Source organism: Rhynchophorus ferrugineus, unplaced genomic scaffold (assembly GCF_030347505.1).
Source record: "Rhynchophorus ferrugineus isolate W39M unplaced genomic scaffold, kcgeb_rfMv2 rfM6, whole genome shotgun sequence".
NCBI lineage: Eukaryota > Metazoa > Arthropoda > Insecta > Coleoptera > Curculionidae > Rhynchophorus > Rhynchophorus ferrugineus.
The window spans coordinates 27,888,282-27,899,118 of NW_027472585.1; the positions used below are offsets into that span (position 1 = coordinate 27,888,282).

At 30.6% G+C, this 10,837-nt stretch overlaps 1 protein-coding gene across 1 annotated transcript in view; it reads right to left on the bottom strand.

Moving 5' to 3' along the window:
- tei (irregular chiasm C-roughest protein teiresias) overlaps window positions 1-10,084 on the bottom strand; it is a 979,218-nt gene extending 969,134 nt beyond the window's left edge. The window contains exon 1 of the mRNA XM_076406653.1: window positions 9,831-10,084. The gene's annotated coding sequence lies outside the window, so the exon portion shown is untranslated. The remainder of the gene's footprint in view (window positions 1-9,830) is intronic.
- Window positions 10,085-10,837: the final 753 nt, after the last annotated feature.

Sequence of the window (10,837 nt, forward strand, 5' to 3'; positions counted from 1 at the left end):
GATACACTGACTATAGCGACCCTCCAACTTTTCAATATCATTTTTGTAGTACGATTTGTCCTTTGCTTCAAAACAGGCTTCAGATACGATAGTTTCGGCGATTACCTATTCATTTGGCAGAAATTTCTTCCCATCGAGCATCTTTTTGAGATCTGAGAATGGGAAATAATCGCTGGGAGCCAGATCTGGACAATACGATGCATGAGGAAGCAATTCGAAGTCCAATTCATGGATTTATGCCATCGTTTTCACTGACTCGTAACACGATGCATTGTCTTGGTGAAGCAAGACTTTATTTTTATTCAAATACGGCCGTTTTCGACGATTTCGCCCTTCAAGCGATCCAATAACTCTATGTAAAAGTCGCTGTTGATGGTCCGTCCTTTTTCAAGGTAGTTAATGAAAATATTCCGTGGGAATCAAAAAATACAGACGCCATAAACTTGCCAGCCAAGCGGGTTCATCGTGTGCAGTCCACTCGGATAACTATTGATATCGGATATCGGATATGACTCGGATATCGATTGGACTTCGGAGTGAAGTGATGGAGCCATATTTCATCCATTGGCACATATCAACGCAAAAGCTCGGGTTAATTAAGTTTGATTATCTTCAAACACCGCCCCGAATCATCAACTCGTCGTTGTTTTTGGTCAAAAGTGAGCTCGAGCGTGTGGCACCCTCTTTGCACAGAGCTTTCTCGCACCCAAATAGTCGTGAATGGTATGATATACACGTTCAGTTGATATCTTTAGAATGTCTGCTATTTTATTCAGTTTCAATTGACGGTCATTCAAAATCATTTTGTGGATTTTTGAAATGTTTTCATCGGTAACAACCTCTTTTGGGCGTTCACTGCGTTCATTGCCTTCGGTGCTCATTTCACCACGTCTAAACTTAGCATACCAATCCTTCATGGTTGATTTTCCTGGAGCAGTGTGCGGAAATTCGGCATTAAGCCAGGTTTTTGCTTCAACTGTACTTTTTCAAAATGCAATAATTTACAAACTAAAGATCTGACAGCTGTCAAATTTATACACCCATCTTTTGACGGTTAGAGCTAACTTAAAGGTATATGCATTTAATTCTAGAAGGGCCATCTATGTGTCAGGTCGGGGACTTTTCAATTAATCTGTTTATGTATATACTCAAACAAATTCACATGAAAAAATATATACTTGAAAGAATCATATATTTTATTTGGATACATTTTTAACCGGTAACAATAACTTATAATCACAATGCAGACAATCCGTTCTTTTTAACCATATTCTTTCGACATTCTTCTTCTTCGTTGCTGCACTCCCATGTTGCGAAAAAACAATTACTCTCCACCAGTCAAAGTCCTTCTCAATCTCAAATCACTCCTTAAATTTATATCAAATTTACAAGTAAAAGCACCTGGTTCAACTAGATTAGCGTGTAATAAATGGACAGGCTTCAAGTAGTGGTTTGTCAGTATACCCAAATACAACAAACACACCACCAATTCGAGAATCCATGTGATCACTTTTCAAAATTTCATTGCAGATGCAGCACAATCCATGTATAATAAAATTCTACTCTTTTAACAGAATACAATTCCTACATCCCTGCCAGAGGTGATACTGAGTCCTATATCAGCAAGGACCTTATCATCTGTTAAGCAAGGTGATCAAAAAAAAAAATTAAAAAGAAACTTTCTGCGAAATGTCTTATAGTAACTTAGCTATATCTTGAAAAATCAAGTTTTTAATGGAATTTTTCATCTGCTGGATTTTAGAGTAAAGCGTTAGATAGGTAATATAACGGTACGTATTCTATATAAATTATAAAACATGTAAGATTTAAACCAAAAAACATTTAATTTACTTGATTATATTTATTTTCTATTCAACTAATTTGCAATAATGAATTTTGCTATCCTTAAATTCGAATTGTCTACGACTGGTAAACAATTAAGCTACTGCAATCTGCGTTTAGTAGCTTTATGTCCTAAAATATGAAGCATCCGGTGGTTTTTCAGTTCTAATAGTTCAAGACTCTAGAATTTTGAACAAATTCACTCAACCTTTGGCGATACAGGAGCTAAAACACGATACTTTTGCAAAAACTCCACTAAACTATGTATGTATGTCAAGGAATGCTTTAAGTAACTACGTAATGATTTCCAGTCCAAAGTCCACCTGTCAAAAGAACAAATTCATATTATGTCATACGCAAGAATTTTATTTGACGCATTTTAGATTATTTTTGGACCATCGTGAGAGTGTAACTTTTCTGCTATTCTATATATTTCTTCTAGATCTATACCTTTTTCAGTAATTCTTTTATCCATTTGATTCGAGAAATTCATATATATTGATAGGAATTTGTTGCGTTTCTAGCTTAGTGTTTCACCAAAACTCCGTTTGTATTTCTAAAAACTAATATTAACACTTTTTTGTCCAATTTCTGTAAACACATTCACTACGAAGTTGAAAAGTCGAGTTCACACTATTCCTTAGATTCTGAAATGTTGATTAAAAGGGCCATTGAGAAATTTGCAAGACCTATTTATAACCAAAATAGCACTTGAATGTGTTTTTATTCCATTGCTACCGAAAACCACATGCCCAGTCTTTTCAAATTAATCTAATATACATACTAAATACTACAAAATATTGCTAATATTAGCTCCACTATTCTTTAATATTTACTCTTTGGAATAACTTAAATTTCCATAAACGGAATTCAATAACTGTTGATATTGAGGACTAAAGTATAATAAATATATTCAATTTGGAAAAATAAATAGGATTTTTGCATTATTTCTTCAAATTGAATTATGACTAACTATTCATATTTATACTTAATATTATTCATAATATAATTCCGAGATATCCCTAGAAATACCATTATATTAAAACGCATTTACGATGCTTTATATGTTATGCAACATTCTGTAAGAAGGTTGGAGCGTCCCTATATAACATATTCAATTGGATATCTTATTTTACCATATAGACTATGGTCAAAAAGACAATCACATAGAGTAGATATTAGAACGTGAATCTACAAAAATAACAAGACCCTAACGGGGAGTTTAAATAGACTCACCATGATTGTGAATTCCGCACAAAAAAAGCAAGCATTAAATTGAAAACAAAAGTTCTTATTGATTAAAAGTTTCAACTGCGGTTAAGAGTATTTTGATATAACTGTAATATATATAAAAATGTCAGAAGTTATAATATTTTTACCGTCACTCACTTCATACTGTGTAAGAAAATCAAACCCAATTTACCTAAACAATTCAATATGAATTAATATATAAACAATTTTTATATAACTGTAATATATATATAAAAATGCATTTTTACCGTCACTCACTTCAAACTGTGTAAGAAAATCAAACCCAATTTACCTAAATAATTCAATATGGATTAATATATAAACAATTTTTTATATAACTGTAATATATATAAAAATGTCAGAAGTTATAATATTTTTACCGTCACTCACTTCATACTGTGTAAGAAAATCAAACCCAATTTACCTAAACAATTCAATATGAATTAATATATAAACAATTTTTTAAGTTTAAAAAATGTGAACACCTAATACTCAAAAAACTTACTAACAGCAAAAGATTTTTCTCATTTATATGGATATATTTCTCATAATTAATGTAATCTAAATTAAGACATGTTAATTTAAACTCTTAAAATAACTTAATTAGTTTGATTTTATTTTACAGAATATCAGTCAAGAATATTTATTACATGATCAAAATGTTTAAAAAGATCATTATATAAACAAAATATAATATATAACTGACAAGTAATTGAATCAAAAAGTACACCGAAAAACTGTTAATTGTATTTTTTAACTGTTTTGTATTATTAATTTCTGTTACATTTAATGTTTTTTATTTATTTAATATTTTTAAGTAATAAGTAATTAAGTAATAAAATGCGTTAACAAAATATATAAACTGGTTATTATGAATTATTTTACAAAATAAAAGTTACAAAAGCAAAATTACGAAATTCGAATGCTGAGCGATTACAAACCATAATCACTATTTTATTGACATTTATTAAAAAATCAATAACGCTTACGTAAAATTACGTCATATTGTTTTGCCTAATTTAAAAGCTAACAAAAAAAATTATCAATCATCAGCACCTACACTATCCTCCTTATAAATTATCATCCAGACTATTCGTGGCCCGTTTTTATGGCGTTTTTTCTTTCGCGATAAAAGCGACTTTAACCAAAGTTCAAAATACTGTTTCTTAGGAACTTTTTGCTCCTTTAACGAAAAAAAAACCGAACGACCTTTTTATGGGTTACTTTTTTAACAAAGTTTCGCTTCCCATAGGACTTCTTAATTATTACCAAAAAAATGTTTTCTTTACCTATCTAAGAACCTTTTGTTTTTCCCGTTAGGGCAAATTTGCTTTCAAATTTTTAAATATCTTTAAGAAAGTAATTATTTTTTTTATAGAAAAATATTTAATATAACATTTTAAAAAGTTATGGAAGTAATTATGATGTTATATTTCCTTAAATATATTAAATAAATTTCAAAAATAAAACAACTATAAAGGTTTTCCAATAAATAGATATTATAATTTATAGGACTTCTAATAGTCAGTTAGTTTTCAAAATCAAGAAGAAGTTGAAAAAATCCGGGAGACATATTTCTTTGCCATCTTATGGATTTCCTTTATAGTGTATCATATTTTTTTGCGAAAAATTTCTGGTAGCTACCAGAAAATCCTTGAAAATCCACTTTCTACTATATAGAAATACAAAATATTTTTCAAAACTCATTTTTTGGATTTGCACGTAGATTTCTATCTATATATAATCTTGAGCTATCAGATGAATCTGATGAGAGGACCAGGACATATTGTGGATAGGAAAAAGAAACAATGGAAAATAATCTTGAAAGTTAATACTTGTATTTGTATAATAGTTGTTGAAGTGTTGTTGCTGTACTAACTTCAATTGATCCCTATTTTTTAGTATTTTTGTTCAAGCTTCCTATGTTTAATTTACTAATACTAACTGAGACTATGGTAAGAAACTCCATGGATGGGTCAAGAGAGTTCTTCTTTTATTTCTTTACCCGATGACTCGAGTATCGTATGAAGATGTTTCTTAAATGTAAATTGATATACTGTTGCACAATATGACAACGATTACAAAGTTGAAGTGGAACTAATTAACATATTATTGGTGCTGGAAGTTCTTTTTATGTACTTTTCGATGACTGAGTGATTGATGATTGAGATTAAGATTTTAGACTCTAATTGCACCCTTATTTCTCGGTATATTTGGTCTTTTCTGGACATATAATAGGGCATTGGGAATTATCAACATGTTTCTTTGGAATATTTCGGTTACATTTTATCTTAGCAGGTTTAAGAAATCAACTAGAATTGAAAACCATATAGAAAAATAGAACGTTCCATAGTCTGATATACAAGGATTTTAATTGATATTGATAGTTTACTAAAGGGGAACAGTGCTCTCAATACTCCGTAAATATTAGAAATGTCTTATTAGACTTGGTCTGACCAGCTAGGACAATGGTCAACATGAAGTCCGAGGTACATACCTTTTTGTTACCATGGTAAGGGGACATTTACAGTGGAAAATTATTGCTTGGGTTATATTTAAGCTACTCGATTGCTATGTTAAGCTGCTTTTAACGTTTGAGAGGTATCTTAAAAAAATACGCATATCACACGCATGGAATAGCGATTTTAACATTTCCACTTTAGGGATTTCAGGCATGTGGACAATAAATGGTACCTGAAATTGATAAAGAAGAAAAAGAAAGACTTTAAAGTACTCGAAGAAATATAAAATTATGTAAACGAACTTAATGTAAACTTTCTAACTTCATAATTTGTTATATAATTAGTATTGTTATAGGTATTTTTAATCGCAATTTATAAGTAGGAACAAATTAGTTTCAAAGTAATACTCATAAGTATAAATGATCTTCATCTGCAAACTCGAAATATAATCGAACAAATTCAGTCTGCTGCAAAAGAAGCTACCCCGACAGTAAAAGAAAAATTGCAATATGAAGTAAATTATCCCCTTCAAATTAGGGAATTGATAATAGAATAACGAAAAGCTATAAGATTATGGCACAAAGCTAGAAATATTTGAAAATCAAAAGATTAAACCAGAGTTGCCTCTAAAAATATGTAATTGAATTAACCCGAATGCTGACAAAGATTACTCGCTATGGAATGTATTTTGGATATTTAAAGGACAAATTATTAGAGTAGCGCCTATTAGAAAGGATCAAAATTAATGTGTTCTACTCAACGATGAAAAGGCTGCAATAATTGCAGAACATTTAGCTCAAGCATACCAACCGAATGATTTAGAATGTACAGTAGATACAACTCAATGAATTGATATTATTTCACCTGGGTTATTAAAAGAGCTGCTACGAAAAGCAATAATCATGTTGACATATATATTCTGTACCTCTTTCAAACTGAACAATAATCCAGAATGTCTTAAGGTTACACGAATAATTATACTTAAAAGATCTGACAGACCGGTAGAACAAGTTGGATCTTACAGGCCTATTTCGCTGCTACCGGCGCTATCAACATTATTAAAGAACTGTTATTAAAACGTATTAAACCTATTATAGCAATACAAGATTTCCAATTTGGATTTCGAAATCACCACTCAACAATCGACCAAGTGCACAGAATAACAGCGGTTGTTGAAAAGGCATTCGAAGCACAAGTTTGACCGGGTATAGCATTTAGTATTAATCTACAAAATGAGCAAACTGCTAAGGCGTTAGTTGAAAGACACTCTCAACTTGAAATAGAATCAAACAGATTGGTTTATCAGTCAATCATAAATCAATTTTGGACTTATGGGATGTAAATATGGGGTTCTATTAAAACTTCAATCACAAGTAATCCAACGCACCGAAAACAAAATTCTACGATTAATTACCAATGACTATCGCTACAAAAACAACGAATAGCTGCACGATAACCTCGAATTCAAATAAATACACGAAGTGAATTCAGAATTTAGTGTATCAGTGTATTCTAAAGTTTAACTTAAGTAATTTAGTTTTATTTTAATTTGGGAAATACATACTGGATGTACTAATCCCGTACTTGTTTTGCTTGTGTATTAATGCATGTACAACAGACCAGTAGTAATAAATTAATTTGTAAATTAAGATTATACTTACAATCTTATCTAATGTAAGATGTAATTAGTAAAAAAATAATAATTTGTAAGTAGATATTAAAAATATAATTTACATAAAATATATAAGTGCAATATTTCTTTATATTGCATCAGATGCAATATTATCATGCATAATATTTGAAGCGAATATTGAAAACAATGGTTATACATTGAGTACGTACAGAAACAAATACAGAGAAATGGCTCAATATCCAGTCCCACTTTTTGTGTTCACTAAACATTACCTTTCAATGGATGACATGTGGTCTAGCTAAACAGCGCTTCCCCTGTTATGATATGATAACGCACAAATATTAACTAACTCTTAAATATCCATAAGATAGTTTTTCAGCATAGTGTCTAGTGAATAACAATAAATAAAAACTACGAGCTTACGAAGACCTTCTCAAATCAAATTCACAGGAATATCTTAGATACAAAATATAAATTTATTTTATAGATATTTTAAATTAGGCATTCAGTGCATGGTGATCACTTTCAAACAAACAGCAATAGAAATTTTTAATGATAAATATATCAGTTAATATTGGGTAAATGAAGGGTAGAAAACATTGTTGGAAAAATAACCATCTAAATACGTGAAATTGAATATACATCGTAAATGAAATTTTATGTGAAATATTGAAGACAATACTAACAATTGTATACAGTCAACAAAACAGATCAAATTCTAAATAATATTCCAAAAAGTATGATGTAAACAAGTATGAATCATTATTATTTCGTATATAAATATCATCATGTACTGGGATTGTTTTAGAACTTCAACAAAACAACATAGATATATTCCATATTTTTTATTAAATTGTAGTACAGAGGGCCAGTCAAACAAATGAACAAAATAGAGCTACAGATAATTTTATTTACCCCTCTCGTTTTATTTTGAGTTTAAAAATGCTTGAAGATTGAAATGCCCAAAGTTCCCGTTAATTGCCCGAAATAATTTAATTTTTTCAAATTTTCAGGAAATTGTGGTCACATTTCCGGATTTAAATAATATACGTTTTAACTTAAGATGATATATTTTTAATTTTCAACTAACACAGAATTGGGGAAGATATTTGTAAAATATAACACCGGAAACAGCAATCAAAACATTGTCTAAATATCGTAAGTCAGTAACAACGTGTTTACTTTAATGAAAACCGAGCAGAGATACATCTCATCTTCCTTTGAGCCAAAAGAAACCCAATTTAATTTTTTCAGATATTTAAGAAACTGTTGTCATATTGCCGTATTTATTTTAAGACCATATATTTTTAGTTTTCAATTGTAACACAAAATTTGGAAAGAATATTTATAAAACATAACAGTGAAACAAAAACAAATTTAAACAGTGTCTAAATATTGTGAGACAAAAACAACGTATTTACTTTAATGAAAACTACCCACTGTTACATACCATCTAATATTGAGCCAAAAGAAACTCAAAGATTGAAATGCTCACACACAAAAGTTGTCGTTAATTACTCAAAATAATTTAATTTAATCAAATATTCCGGAAACTGTCGTATTTAAATAATATATTTTATATTAAGACCATATAATGTTAGTTTTCAATTTTCAATTGTAACTCGGGATTTGGAAAGAATATTTGTAAAACATAACAGCGAAAAAAATATCAAAACATTGTCGTAATATTGTGAGACAATAACAACGTGTTTTAATGATAACTACCCAGGGGTACATCTCATCTTATTGTGAGCCCAAAGTAACTCAAAGGTTGGAATGCTCACCAATAAAAGTTTCCGTTAATTACTCGAAATAATTTAATTTATTCAAATAATTAGGAAACTGTCAACACATATTTTTAGTTTTCAACTATAATACCATACAAGATTAGGATCTATCTATCAAACACTGAAAAAATGAATGAACTGAAACTGAAAAATGAACTTTTAATGAATGTTTCATAATAATATTTTATAAAAAATCTTCTTGAGAATATCAAAGTAAACTTAATTTAAATAATGCAAGAATGATAAATATACAAATTTATATTTTTATAAAAGGAACCTCTTGGGTAAAATAACAAAAAAACACTATTGGATGAATAAGCATCTAAGTGCGTGTAACTAAATATATATCGAAGATAATATTTCTATGAGCAAAATTTAAGAAAATGGTAACAATTTTACAGAATCAAAATAGATCAAGCTACAAATAATCGAAAAAGAATAATGTAAACAAACATGAACCATATAAATATCCCTTTCGTTTATGAATGTTGTCATGTATTAAAATTATTTCAAGTATAAAACAAAGCAACAAAAATATGTGCCATATTTTTTAAAATATAAGAAGTCAAACATATTAACAAAATGTAGCTACAAGTGATTTCATTTAGTCTCATCTCATGTTGAGCTAAAAAATGCAAGAGTTTGAAATAGTCACAAAACTAAAACTCCCGTTAATTACCCGAAATAATTTAGTTTATTCAAATTTATATATTCTTACGATATATTGTTAATTTTCAACTTTAGCACAGGACTAAGAAAAATATTTGTCAAATATAACACCGACGAAGAAATCAGGACATTGTCCAAATATCATGAGACAATAACAATGTGTTTACTTCAATGAAAACTACCTACAGGTACATCTCCTGGTAACCATCAGCATGTAAATAAAATCCAAAAATTATCCAATAACTACAACTGTTCCGGTAAACAAAACTTTACGCACGAGGACGCACGCGATAGCCGTCTGTGGGAACGGCGTCTATGGTCGTCGCGACGCTACGGGATGCTCCGAAGAACTGCTCTTTCTGATCCTGCTGCGGTACGAGCCTTGCCAGAGCGCGGAGTTGCTGGTCGAACGCAGACTGGCTGATAGAGAGATGAGAGTGTTGGTGCTGCGTTGCCGCGTCGGAGTATTCGGCCTGACTGTCGGCGAAAGCGCACAAACGGATGGGGTGGGTGACGGACGGAGGGTGGTTTTCGATGGGGGTTAACAATTGGGGGTCATTCATTCATGGTGCGGCAAAAATTCGAGGGACGGAAGGCGAAAATAAAACCGTATCACCGAAAGAATTGTTGGGTGGGCTTATTATTGCCGTGTTTAATCATGGGCTGGTTTTGTCACTGAACGTTTACACTTATACTTTTAAATTAAACGCAAATATGTATTCTGTCGAGGCACTGTTCGCGTAAATTGTTTATTTATTCATCTCTTCTCGCAGACATCGGTGTATTTTTAATTATACCGTTTAAATACTATTCAGGAATCCGCAAAAGTAGTTCATAATATTTTTGGATGCACAATTCTATTGATTCTACCCTTGTGTACCATTTTTGTCTATCAACAATATTTCCTCATTATGATTTATTGTATATTTTTTACAGATTTCCTTCTACAGAGGTAACCCATGCAACTGAAAATGTAAATAGCCTTTTTAATACTATAATAGCCAATGAAGCACAGTTCCTGTTTCGTCGATTCCAAATTACTAGATAACATACTATGGGTTGATCACAATTGGTTAAAATTTGACGGTCTGGAAGAAGCAATCGCTCAGAAGATAACGTTGGTCACTAGGAAAAAATGTATGTCCTATCAAGACTATTCCAGGTCACACACTGAAATCTTTATTGTGATCTCC